Genomic DNA, 13,417 nt, shown 5'->3' on the forward strand with positions numbered 1-13,417 from the left:
GATCCCTTGATGCCTCAAAACATGTCCTACCAACCGATCCCTTCTTCTAGTCAAGTAGGTTTTCCGTGATTTCCCTAAATCGCTTCAGGCAAATGCCGGGATGGTTCCTTTGAAAGGGCACGGCCGACTTCCTTCCACATCCTCCCCTAATCCGATGAGACCGATGACCTCGCAGTTTGGTCTCTTCCCCCAAATCAACCCACAACTCTCCTATCATCGTTAGAAGACTACCAAATCTCATCAGCAATCATCGAAATTAGTGCCAGACGTAACGATCTAATATCGATCATTAACCAATGCTGGAGTGATATGTTCTGGCTGACTAAGAGAGCTGTCGATGTTCAGCTACATATTCGTCTAACTATAGCTAAGGAGACGTGCTGACCCAAATATCGTTCGTGTCGTCTTGGAAGACATTTAAATAACAATTGTACCATAGGATGCAATTAGGGACACACAATGTTTATATCACCCCTTGATCAACACGCAGATTGAGTATCAAGAAAGATAGGCTACAAGGTTGTCCCATCTTCTTCTCAATGACAGCCTCCCTTTCATATCCTTCGACTCTTATAACTGCAGTCTGGTGTATGCACAAGTCATAGATAACTTTTCATTCCCAGTTTTTAATTCCTTTTCAGTGTCCTCCAGTCAATATTGTTAAAAACGTTTTCTAAATCTACAAATACTGCATCTTTATTCTTACACATGTCTTTGGGTCAGTTCAGTTATTAATGGTACACTATTCTACTCATCCTTCAATTCTGGATTTATCTGTTCTCCTTTTTCCAGGTGTCATAATTTTCACAAGCATTCGTGAAGTTGAACAGCTCTCTGGGAAGTATCACATTTATGTTGCCGCACATTGCCTGAAAGCTATTGTTTTCATTGTAAGAATAATCTTGCGATGTTACCGGTCGCTTCTTACTTGCATCTGTTATTTTACATAAAGAATAAATTAAACCACAGGGGAGTATTCTTGTAGGGTAGTAGATAGAGCTGCGTTAACACGGAGAACTTTCGCTTAATCATACTGGCGAGCACTCGCTTTCGGAGGCCATCAGTCACTTAAGAGATGTGGTGAGCCAGACGGATGAGAGAAGGGAACCTGGTTTTCAAGGAGATGGCTCGGTTGTGGCCTCATATTATACTGCCTACTCAGCCACATACTTTGAAAGCTGTCCATTTTCAACTCATTTCGACATATCACACATATTTATAGAATGTATGCACTATTGTCTGTATGCCTCCGTAACTGAGTGGTCAGTGTGGCTGACTGCCATGTGGAGGGCTGGGTTCGATTCTGTGTACTGCCCGGCTTTTTTCTTTGGTGGGAGGACTGAAACGGGGTTCACTCAGCCTTGTAATGTCAATTGAGGAGTTGCTTCACTGGGTAGTCGCAGCACCACGTCTTGGTAACCTGACAACAGCCGGGAGTACAGCGTAATGATCCCCACCCTTCCATAATGCATCCCCGTGACGCCACTGGCCATTGGATGACAGGACGATCGGTCGGGCCTGATTGACCATTCAGTGGCCAGAGCAGTGATGCTTATCTATGTATTTTTTTCGGTGGGTTTCTTCCCCTGTAGCCCCTCCCGTACCACTGGGACATATGTGTCTCATGACGAGACCACTGAATATTTGCTGTATGTCATTGCTATATACCAGTGTCCCAATGGTAAAGAGAAGCCAGTTAACGGTTTGCAAAATTCTTATAATAACAGATTGCACCTGTTGGTTATGTTGTCTTCAAGTTTCATTGTTAACCCAGTGCCCGTATTGACGTTTGCCAAGCCACAAGTAGAGCCCACATGGAGCACCTGTCATCTGAGTTAAAAGCTTGGAGGAATGCTCCATCCTCTAATGTACGTCTGCTTTCCGTCTGTCTTGTAGTTTTTCTGCAGTTGTCTTCTGAAATCTCGGAGATACCTGTGAATAACCCCTCCCTGCATTGGAAAACGAAACGGTGGGAAATATTTTTTTCATGGTATTACTTCTGACTGCTACATTAATTAAAATAACCACACAATAATGACTTTCACTCCGAAACAAAATTGGTAGTGAAAGTGCTAAGCTACGTCACAAATTTATTGTTGGTCACTCTAGTGCACTAATTCCTTTGGTGTGAAGTCGCGCAATGATTCAGTAATCTTTGGTAGCGTTTTTGAGATCGTGATTGACTGGATCGCTCGGAGCTGGTTGGTAAGGCATTATACGCAATGCAGAGCCGCAGACTACACAACAGTTGCAAGAATCGCCTGTGAAGCCGGTTTACTTTCCTTTTTTGTGTGTGTTCTTCTAATCGGGTTGCATTTTCACCTTCATTTATTCTTTAAAACAAACAATGAAACATAACCTGTATGTCTAACTGGGGAATGATCCGGGTTACTAAGTGTAAAGAAGAAATCTATGGGTATCATATCATGTTGGGGTTAGCGGTTTCCTTGCTCTTGTCTGATGATATTGTCTAACGTAGATTTGCTCATTTACACCATATTATGTTTTATGGTATCACATTTTGGAAAAGTCTCTGTGTTATCTAAGAAAATGTTGAGCATAACGACTCACAGTGTCAGCTCCTGGACATCGTTTGGTTTGCTGTTGAAGAAACTCGGAATTCTGACTCTGTCATCTCTGTATACACACCCTGCGGGATTTGTGGTCAATAATACAGAACAGAAATCGGTAAACGTTTAATACCTGTGGGTCGCATTATCAGAAGACGAATGTCTTGTGAATTGCCCATGTTTCCGACTTATTATTTCAAAGTTGTAGAGTAGAGAATAAAATAAATTCAACAACATATTTGTTTTGTTAGTAACATTACCTTAAAATGCAACATGTATGGTAATGCACTGAAAGAAACATATTGATCTTTATAAAGCACAATGTCATTTGAAAAAAAAAAGAGCACTACACATAGGGTGTTGTGTTTATTGTGACGTGATATTTACAAAAGAATGTTATTGTAGTTTAAGAAAAAAACGAACTCGACATAACAGGGTTGGACAGAAAGTTTATTTGTATTTTGCAAATAGTAGGCTTTGCAGTCGCATAATTCTGGAAGCATTATTCCGTTCTAACATAACGTAAGCACAGTGCAGTCAAGTCATACATATGAAATCTCTTGAAAGTACTGAAGAATATTGATACATAATCAGCTTTTTTTTTTTTTTACAAGACGTCGTGATTGTGGTTCAAGCTGCGTAAAAATATGTTATCTTCTTAGCATGACGTGATATCATTACACGAGCAAAAACCCGATTAAAGCATTTTTTGGTTCGAAATTTTGAGTTAAAATGCACCATAATCTTCTTAATAAGGCGCCGGGAGATTCGATGAAAGCACGAGAAAAGTAGAGCAACAGTGCTACATAGGCATCCATTATGGAAGAAATGTTACCGCTTCTTTCTCTAAGCTGGTCGTAGGCTGTGTTCTAAAACATAACAGCTTAGAGAAAGAAGCGGCGACACTTTCTGTAGGACCCAGCCTACATTTTGCAGGGCAAAGCTCGGGAGCAAGTTGTAACTGATGTGTTCGATCGATGGGGCTGAAAAGTGGTGTACTATCCATCACAGTCCCCCGACCTAAATCATTGATTCCTAAGATGAACGAAGAACTTCGTGGCGTTCGCTTCTGAACTGTTGCAGAGATCCGCTAGATCTATCAACACAACTGACACTGCTAAGGGTATCCTACGTCTTTCACATAGTTGGCAACGATTTATACACAATGCTAGTGACAACTTTGAAACATGTATCTATATTGTATAAGTGGCAAATAAATAGTTGCCACTATTAAAGTTCCACTCCTCGTACTTGTAAGAAACTAAATATCGATTACGAAACTTCGAATCTACGTTATTCAACACTGGGTAAAAATTACACCTGTGTATAAGTTTTGCTACTGTTTATTACGGACGAAAAATGAAGCCACGTACGACGTTGATGTATGAAAGAGGTGGTCGTTGGAATAGAATGACGTTCTGTGACCTGAGGCAAAGTGACGACTGACGCAAGTAAACTGCTGATCCTGTGTATGAAGGGGCTGTATTTAAATTTATTTCTTAGTACGTTAAATGCTTGAACTCTCGAGTAGTTTTGTTCTGCGCAACGTGACCGAAACAAAGAAAAGAGCAATTGCATAATACAATTATGGCCATTAAAGTTGCAACAAAGTGGTGACGGCATGTAGCAAATGTCAGAATGGCATGAAGTGTACTACATACTTGGAACAAGCTAATGATTAGCATTTCAGTACAATCATACAGAGTAGTTAGGAGTAAAGCCATCTACTTTCTGTATATCAGGAAAGATCATGCAGCGAGTTTCTCATCCAGAAATAGCATTTGTGACAGGATCGTGTTTCTGCTCATGAAACATGTAACGCCAACAAGCACGCAACAACATTTCACAGCCGCTGAATTATGGCCTATCGAGACTGCGGTATTCCGTTCCGCGAATTTGGTGCTCTCATTGGTTGCAATCTCATAAATGTCTTGCGAATATGAGATCGATGGGTTCAGGTGAGCCATTCTCAACCTCATGCAGGATTTCAATGACCCCATGCGACTAATGCCCAATAGAAGAGACATATTCTTCGCTCAGCTATACAGAATCGCACAACCACTTCACTTACCCTGTGTTAGAAAAATAAGATGTTTGCTGTTAGACAGGTATTCACACTTACAATATGACAACGTCTAGAGCACCATGGTCTGTCAGCACGGTGACCCTTGCTGCAGCTTCCGGTGCCGCGGCAGCAGAGATCGGTACGAGACGTGTTTAGTTAAAACACTGGACTCAACAGGGGAACTATGTCGGCTTTTCGGACGAGTCCCACTGCCTACAGTATTGCAAGAAACATATCCGTGTGTGGAGGTTCCGAGAAGAATTAACATAGCCATATTCCATTTGTCATCGTCATGTGGACTCAGAACACGGTGTGATGGCATTGAGTGCCTTTGGGTACTCAATATGATGGCCTCTGGTTATCATTGCTGGTAAACTGGACACCTGAAGTTACATTTATAGCGTGTTGCAGCCAGCGCTGTGCCCTGCCTTAGAGGTCTCCGTGGTGTTATCTTTCAATAAAGTACTTCACGGCCACGTCTTCCCCATGCTGCCATGGCCTATTTCGTTACGGAGTGCGTTCGACGGTTGCCCTGACGAGCGCATTCTCCAGATCTACATCTACATCTATATTTACATGACTACTCTCCAGTTCACACTTAAATTCCTGACAGAGGGTTCATCGGACCAATTTCTCACTACTTCTCTACCATTTCATTCTCTTACAGATGCAGGACAAACGATCACTTAAGGGTAGTTGGAACTCCCTATCCCGACAATGTTAAATTTAGTGACTCGGCTTCCCTGTATTTCAGGAACCATTGTAGCCACTGACATGAAACTCTTACAGGACATTAAACTCCATTTTCTGAGTCTACTGAACTACAATAATTGCACTTCAGCCACGGATTTCGGAAATACAATTTCTTAATTACATGGTTAAGATTTTGTGTACTTTTTTCTATGTTATTGTAAATAATTCTAATTATAGATTACATTATGTTCTTCTTTTAGTTCAGTAGATTCACGATATGTATGTCTTTCCTCCCTCAAAATTTAAATACTCTACTCGAAGTGGTTTCTGAGATTTAGGGAAAAATGCTACAGGAAATGTAAATTTTCAGGAACGGCTTATAAAGTTTCAAAAGACTGTAACTCACTTAATATATGCTAATTTGTTTTATTTTTACTTACTCAGGAGCACCCTGCGCCATATTGTATATCATCCTCTTGATCTTTTTCCAAGTTTTTTTTTTCTTTCTGGTCTCCTTAGGGGTAAACTGTGCTGCATACTCTGCTTTATCAATATGAACCTTGTCCATCTGTTCAAGTTATCTGACGCAGTTTGCTCCAGGATTAATTCCCATATGCTGTAGCACTTTCACCCTACCAATGTTGCCATCATTAAAAGCAATAACAGCATCACTGACCTCCACTTTAATGCCTTAATTCCAACAAAAACCTTTTTGGTAAGCTCGTCCATATAAGATTATTGAACGGTCACTGGAATTTTGAGTCTGACCATTCAGACACGAATTCAGTAATTCAGGATTTGCCAGGTCTGTGTAAATAGGTTTTATGATATCCATGACTGCTGTTGGGATGGAACGTTTATGGCTGTATGAACTGTTTGACTAGTGGGCATTGCAGTAACTGCACCATGAATCAGGTCCAGGAGGGCAAATGTCGTGTACTGGTTTTTCATCAGTTGACAGTCTGTGGAAGAAGGTAGCCCGTACTGCTTGCTTCCTTTTCAACAAATCCTCAGTATTATTTCTAATGGCCATCCAATAATACTGGTGTAGTTCATCAATCATTTTGTCCGTCAGCCTGCCTCTTATGGTTTTACCATCAGAAAGTTTCTTGTCTCTCAAACCTTGTTTCAACTTCCTCAACCTGGTGCCCATCCTCTTCTGGTCATAACCAACACATTCTAGTTTTTGTGATAATATTCTCACCATAAGGCTGAGCGGCTACTACACTGTTATATGGTTTTGAGTCTCCATCACCTAAGAACTTAGTGTAACCCACTCCCCTTTCGTTCACAGATCGACTAAAAATTTTAGTAGCTGCAGAGGCCTCCATACCACCACTTGTTCCTTCATAATTTCTGTCACAGATATGCCCTTCTTCATTCCCTGATTTACACTTATAACAATGTTTGGTTAAAATCTGGAAATCTATTACCTTTCCAGTATCCACACTGGTCACTGTAGCAACAGAATTCTTAGAACTGTAGCCGCACTTCTGCCAAGTGCCACCAAAAGCTACTGGTATGTCACTTATACCATCATTTATTTCAGCAGCTTCATTTGCAGCACCCTTCATTGACTCACATGCAACAGATTCCACAACAGCTCCAATAAATCCTGTATAATTGTTGATTTTTCAAGGTGGGTGTGACATATTCATCATGGCACACATTGTTTCTGCTGCTGTGTGTCCTTTGCCAATAGCTCTCAATCCATAAAACCACCACATTTACTTCAAAATAATTATCTTTACACTTATCAGAATTCCAAAATGAATGAGTATATTTACAACTGGCACAATTAGTGATAAGCTTCCTGGCTAGTCCATTTGATACCTTGTAATGGTTCTTTATTTACATGACCATTACACCACTCCAATCCCAGTTCTCGATACCAGTGATATCATATTACTTTTCTGCGAAGTAACAGACATATTTTTGTGACAATATTCACATTTGGTTTCATTAATGTATAGGTACTCCGCTGTATAGATATATTACAAAAAATGGTTCAAATGGCTCTGAGCACTATGGGACTCAACTGCTGTGGTCATAAGTCCCCTAGAACTTAAAACTACTTAAACCTAACTAACCTAAGGACAGCACACAACACCCAGCCATCACGAGGCAGAGAAAATCTCTGACCCCGCCGGGAATCGAACCCGGGAACCCGGGCGTGGGAAGCGAGAACGCTACCGCACGACCACGAGATGCGGGCGATATATTACAGTGATATGGTTCTTGTGTGTATTCATTTCTGAGAGACTGTCATAATCTTTGACTTACTTGTAACCGTTTTGGCGCGAATGTGCACAGAACAGTTTTTGTTTCACTTTGCAGAAGTTAAGTTATTATTTCGCTTTGTAAAAGAACAGTCAAGTCTTGTGTTTGGTTAAAGTGAAAATTAAATATATGAAGATTGATACAAAACTGTTTTCTTGATGATGTGACAATTAAGAAGAAGTATATGTGAATTTACAAGAAGTTAAATAAAAATGTGGATCGTGAACACCAAGTCAAAAATTATTTCTACCATACCATTGTTCTGATCTGGGATTATTTGATCATTAAGAATTTCCTGAAAAACGCATTTGTTAAGTCTTCAAATATTACTAAAATACAGATCTGGACCTTCTAGCAGTCAAAGTGGAATCACCCTAGAATCAACAAGATGAGCAATAACAACTTCGACGAAATCTACATGGGAATCCATTCAAGATAAGTACCAAAATTAACGACTTTTTTGCAGTGACCTCATTATTTCCATTCTGACGATACCATCCACAGTCAAAAACTTTGTTGTTGCCCGATAAAGCGAACATACACTCCGTGAGCAACATTATTAATCTGGTTTCTAACCTACTTTGCAAGTGGTGGTGTTGTTTGAACCTCACTATCTTCATGTAAACTAACTGGCCCTCCATATATTTTACAACACACACATTCACCTAACACCCTTGTTAGGATGTGTCAATCTATCAGAATATAACATAACCTACTATTTACATCACTTTCGTTTTGAGAAAACTGTGTATCACAACGTTTTATTTTAATATTCGAAGCAGTAATGGGTGTTTCTCTAGATACTGACGAGTTTGCCTGTATTTCATTGTCTGTAACTTCACATGCCACCTGCTGAACACAGTGTTTCCCTTTATTCGAAAATCTATTACCATGAAACCCATGCTTCTTAAAACACTTCGTTTTGGCGCCATACTTTACTTTTTTGGAGCTTTACCAATCTATTCGTCACTTTTCCTTGGAAAAACGTTAGCACTTCGACATACTACGCGTGTTTGTACTATGAAACGATACGATGCTGTTTCTTACAGTGCTACTAATACAAACCCGTAATTTAACCTTTATAACACAGCAGGCCACAGCCTTCTATATAAAAAATTACCGATTTTATTAGATCTTGAAGTAATGCACGTAAAAATTTTAACATTTTCAACCAGTGTAGATGATAATAAAATACTTCCCATGTGAGTTATATATATATATATATATATATATATATATATATATATATATATATATATGGCAATAACATTTGTAGATTTTAAGAAAGCATATGACTGTCTCCACAGACCTTCAGTATTAAAAATTTTAAGAAATCTAGGACTCCATCCAAAACTAATTAAAATAATACAACTCACTCTAACCAACACCAAATCAAAAGTGAAGTTTAGAGGGGAAATTTCGGAACCATTCCTCATAAAAACAGGCTTAAGACAAGTTGACTGCCTATCACCATTACTTTTCAACTGTGCACTGGAATACATAATGAGAGAATGGTACAAGGACAATCCAAAGCGGATAAGAATTGGAAGTGCAAAAGATGATATTAGCTTAAACTGCTTGGGATTCGCTGATGATCTTGCTCTCCTAGCCAACACCGTTCAAGAAGCCAGGCAACAAGTGAAATCACTACAAGAAATAGCAGAGAAAGTAGGCCTTAGAATATCATTTGAAAAAACGGAGATTATGCTAACTGATCCACCACTTGCAAACAAAATTACAATAGGAGAACAGGATATCAAAATTGTTGATAAATTTAAATATTTAGGCGAAATAATAACATACAATCTAAATGAGAAGCCATCATGGCAAAATAGAATAAAAAAACTGAACTATGCAAATTACATTACCAAAACTACACACAACAAAAAAAGCCTATCTACAGATGCAAAATTAAAACACTATAAAACAGTTATACAACCAGAAATAACGTATGCAGCTGAAACTATCTTCAAAACAACTAATACAGCAGAAATTGACAGAATACTAAAAATAGAAAGAATAATAATTAGGACATGTATAAATAAACAGTACAAAATAAATGGACACTGGAGCATAGCATCAAATGAAACAGTATATAAGAAAATAGAACCAGTCATGAGCACAATCAGGAAGAAACGCATCTCATTCTTTGGACATCTGATGAGAACTCCAGAAAACAGAATTAGTAAAAAAATAATACCAAAATTGTGGAATAGCAAGAGCGACATTAAATGGATCACAGAAATTAAGGAAGATATAAAAGAACTTCAAATTACAGTAGATGACCTAAAAAACAATACAGAGAAAACCAGAATACTGCAAGACCCGCAAACCAGACTACAAATGAAAATCAATAAAAGGAGTACAGGAAGAGTTATCTCAGATGAAGAAAGAAAGAAAATATCTGAAAGAATGAAGAAATATTGGGCAGACAGAAGAGCAAAACACCTTTCATATAAGAATAGCCTCTAATAACTATATTACCTAAATATATTAAGTTATTGTTGAACCAAATTGTATCCACGTGTAACAACTTGTTTAGAACTTTGTATTTTTGACTACAGTAGTCCAATGAAGGCCATAAAATAAATGATAATAATAATAATAATATAATTTTAATAATAATTTAATATAATAATTTCCGAATATATATATATATATATATATATATATATATATATATATATATATATATATATATATATATATATATATATATATATATAATTTTATTCGGAAAACTGCAAATTTTATGAGATAAAAATTCGAAAATGTGAAAATTTTTTTTTCCTTTCTATCTCCCCTTAAATCTATCGTTGTGAACGCTGATTTCTCTTATTCTGTTACAATTATCATGTCTACCAATGTAGGTGGTTGTCAACAAAATATTTTCCCATTCGGAGGAGAATGTTGGGGGTTGAAATTTTGTGAAAATATCTCTCCACCTCGAAAAACGCCTTTGTTTCCATAATTGCCACCTGAACTCATGTATAATATCCGGGACACTCTCTCCCATATGACGCGATGATAGAGAATGAGCTGCCTTTCTTTTAACTTTTTCGATGTCTTCTGTCAATTCAATGTGGTAAGGATCCCATACCGCTCAGCAATGCTTTAAAAGAGGATGGACAAACATAGTGTAAACAGTCTCTCTAGCAGACCTGTTGCATCTTCTGAGTGTTCTGCCAATAAAACGTAGTCCTTGGTTTGCCTTACCACAATGTTACCTATGTGATCGTTCAATTTTAAGTTCATTGTAATTGTAAATCCTAGGCATTTAGTTGAATTTACAGTCTTTAGATTTATGTGATTTATCATGTAACCAAAATTTGACAGATTTCTTTTAGTTCTCATATGGATGACCTCACACTTTTCCTCATTTAGAGTCATACAGATATGTTGTCTAAATAATTTTGCAACTGATTTTCATCTTCTGATTTCTTTAACGGATGCAAAATGACAGCATTATCTGCAAACAATCTAAAATGGTTGCTCAGATTGTCTTCTCAATCGTTTGTATAGGTTAGGAACAGAAGAGAGCCTATAACAGTTCCATGAGGAACGCCAGACATGACTTCTGATTTACTTGATGGATTTCCGTCAGTTACTACGAACTGCGATCTTTCTGACAGGAAATCACGAATCCAGTCACACTAATGAGACGATACTCCACAGGTACGCAACTTGATTATAAGCCTCTTGTGAGGAATGATGTCAAAAGTTTTTTGGAAATCTAGAAATATGGAATCTATTTGAGAACCCCTGTCCATATCACTAATTACATCTCTCACGCAAATGAAAACTTCTGCTCTTGGACACTCCTCTGTAACAAAAGTAAATTGCTAAATCTTATTCTAGTTCTAGATATTAACAGCATTATTAGCGAGAGTCTGGCACCCCAGCACTCGCCAGCCACTACCACTGATGAGTGGTAGCGCCTAGAGTTGAAGCAGTATCTAAAGACTTACCCGCATCTGGCATCTAAGCTCAGTTCCAACAGATGCAAATCCAGGTTACAGCCTTAGTTGCTGCCGGATGCAGACATTCTGTGTACAAAATATAGCGCCCTGTATATCCCATATCGCCTAAACATTTAATCATGTATTCTTCCTACTGTTATTTATATGCACAATAAGTAAAATGTTGTCTTTTTTATCCTACCTGGTGCTGCAATTATACTTACCAGCGGAGTACGTTCTTAGCTACTGTTTTGGAATGTATACACAATGTTGCGGCTTCCATTTTCAGCAGGTTTTTAGGAGAACTGAAAAAATGTGAGTGATATGTTCCACATTTGGCACCTTAATATGAAAGGAATCTTTTTAGCACGTTCTTTTTGTCCTGTACAGCAGTTTCTTGCAGTAGCCTAGAGCTTTCTATGTGTAATGTGATATATTGTTACATACATCGGAAAACGTCGCTGATATACGCACCATTTTCAACGGTTTTTATTAATGTAAAACTACCTTTTTAAATGTCTTATAGGACATAAAATCGAGAAATATGCAAATTTTCTATCTTACTAGTAGCAGTAGTCAGTGAGTGTGCATGCATTTTCTCCTTCTTATTCTCCTTATTCTTTAATTCAGTAGCCTTCTTTCTACTTCTTATGACAATTGTAGTTTAGCTTTTAGCTGCAATAAGTTTGCCTCGTAGCAGAGCAGAATTTGTCAGGACTGATCGAGAAGGCAGGTTTCACATGGAGCCGCCACCAGAGGCAAGCCCTGAGCTACCTGATAAATATCTTTACAACGGCTGCCGAAGTGAGAGCACGACAAGGGCGGGGATGCCCGCTGAGACAGACACGATGGTTTCAGAGAGGGCCACCACCCGTCCACAACCGGTTATAGAAAGTCGTTTTTCCCTTTGAAGTATACAGCAGGTTTCAGGCAAATCGAATACTCGGAACAAGCATTCTCGTTGCCGTTTTACTACATCCCCACGCTGAGGAGAGGGCTCTCTTTGAAGCCAAAATCTTAGAATTTCGGCTGAGTAACAGTGGAATTTCTCCCCTGGCCACTGCTGTTAATTTTGCTCTTTTCAGAGAAACTTCGAACCGAGTGTGAGAATGCTATGTCTTTAGCAATGTGTAGCAAGAGAAAAGCTGATTAGCTTCAACCGGCCATAACGTCAGAGATGCGGTAGGAGATGTTTCCATGGTAAGCATAAAATGTGACATGTGGAGTTGGGCAGAATGTTTTTTTCGTTTTGTAATACAGACTCCCTGCACTGTGCTGTGGCTTTTGATTGGCAGAGTTGTGCAAGAAATGATAGTGCGAGGGAGCTTCGTAATTTCCAATGCGAGATTCTAGCGTCAGTTCTATTCTTTGACTTTCTGAGTCAAGCTGATTGCTTTACGAGAATAACAGGCATCTCTTGTCCTGCTGTCCCGGCAACAGATAATAGGTACTTCTGCTCGTTAATTAGCAAGTGCAGACCAGCCACTTGCCTTAGCACACAGCCAAGTACACATTACCTGTTCAACCTTCAGTTTTGACAGACCGAACCGCCGGAAATCGGCCACCTGGACTTTAGGGACCGAAGTAACACATCTCGAGGACCACACAGATGGACCAACAACGCTGGAAATCGTAATACCAAACGATAATTTAACCTCACGAAATTTGTGCTACAAAGCTTGTTCCTAATCTGAAAAACAAGAGAAAGATATGGCAAAATGTAACACAGTAACCTACTGCAGCCACTACATAATAAATATATTTTACGCATAAAAAACGTGTTACAGGCTACTTAAGATGTTTCATAAATAACAGAAGCGAACAGCCTATGACAAAACAAACTGCATTTC

The sequence above is a fragment of the Schistocerca nitens genome, chromosome 3 (assembly GCF_023898315.1).
Source record: "Schistocerca nitens isolate TAMUIC-IGC-003100 chromosome 3, iqSchNite1.1, whole genome shotgun sequence".
Taxonomy (NCBI): domain Eukaryota; kingdom Metazoa; phylum Arthropoda; class Insecta; order Orthoptera; family Acrididae; genus Schistocerca; species Schistocerca nitens.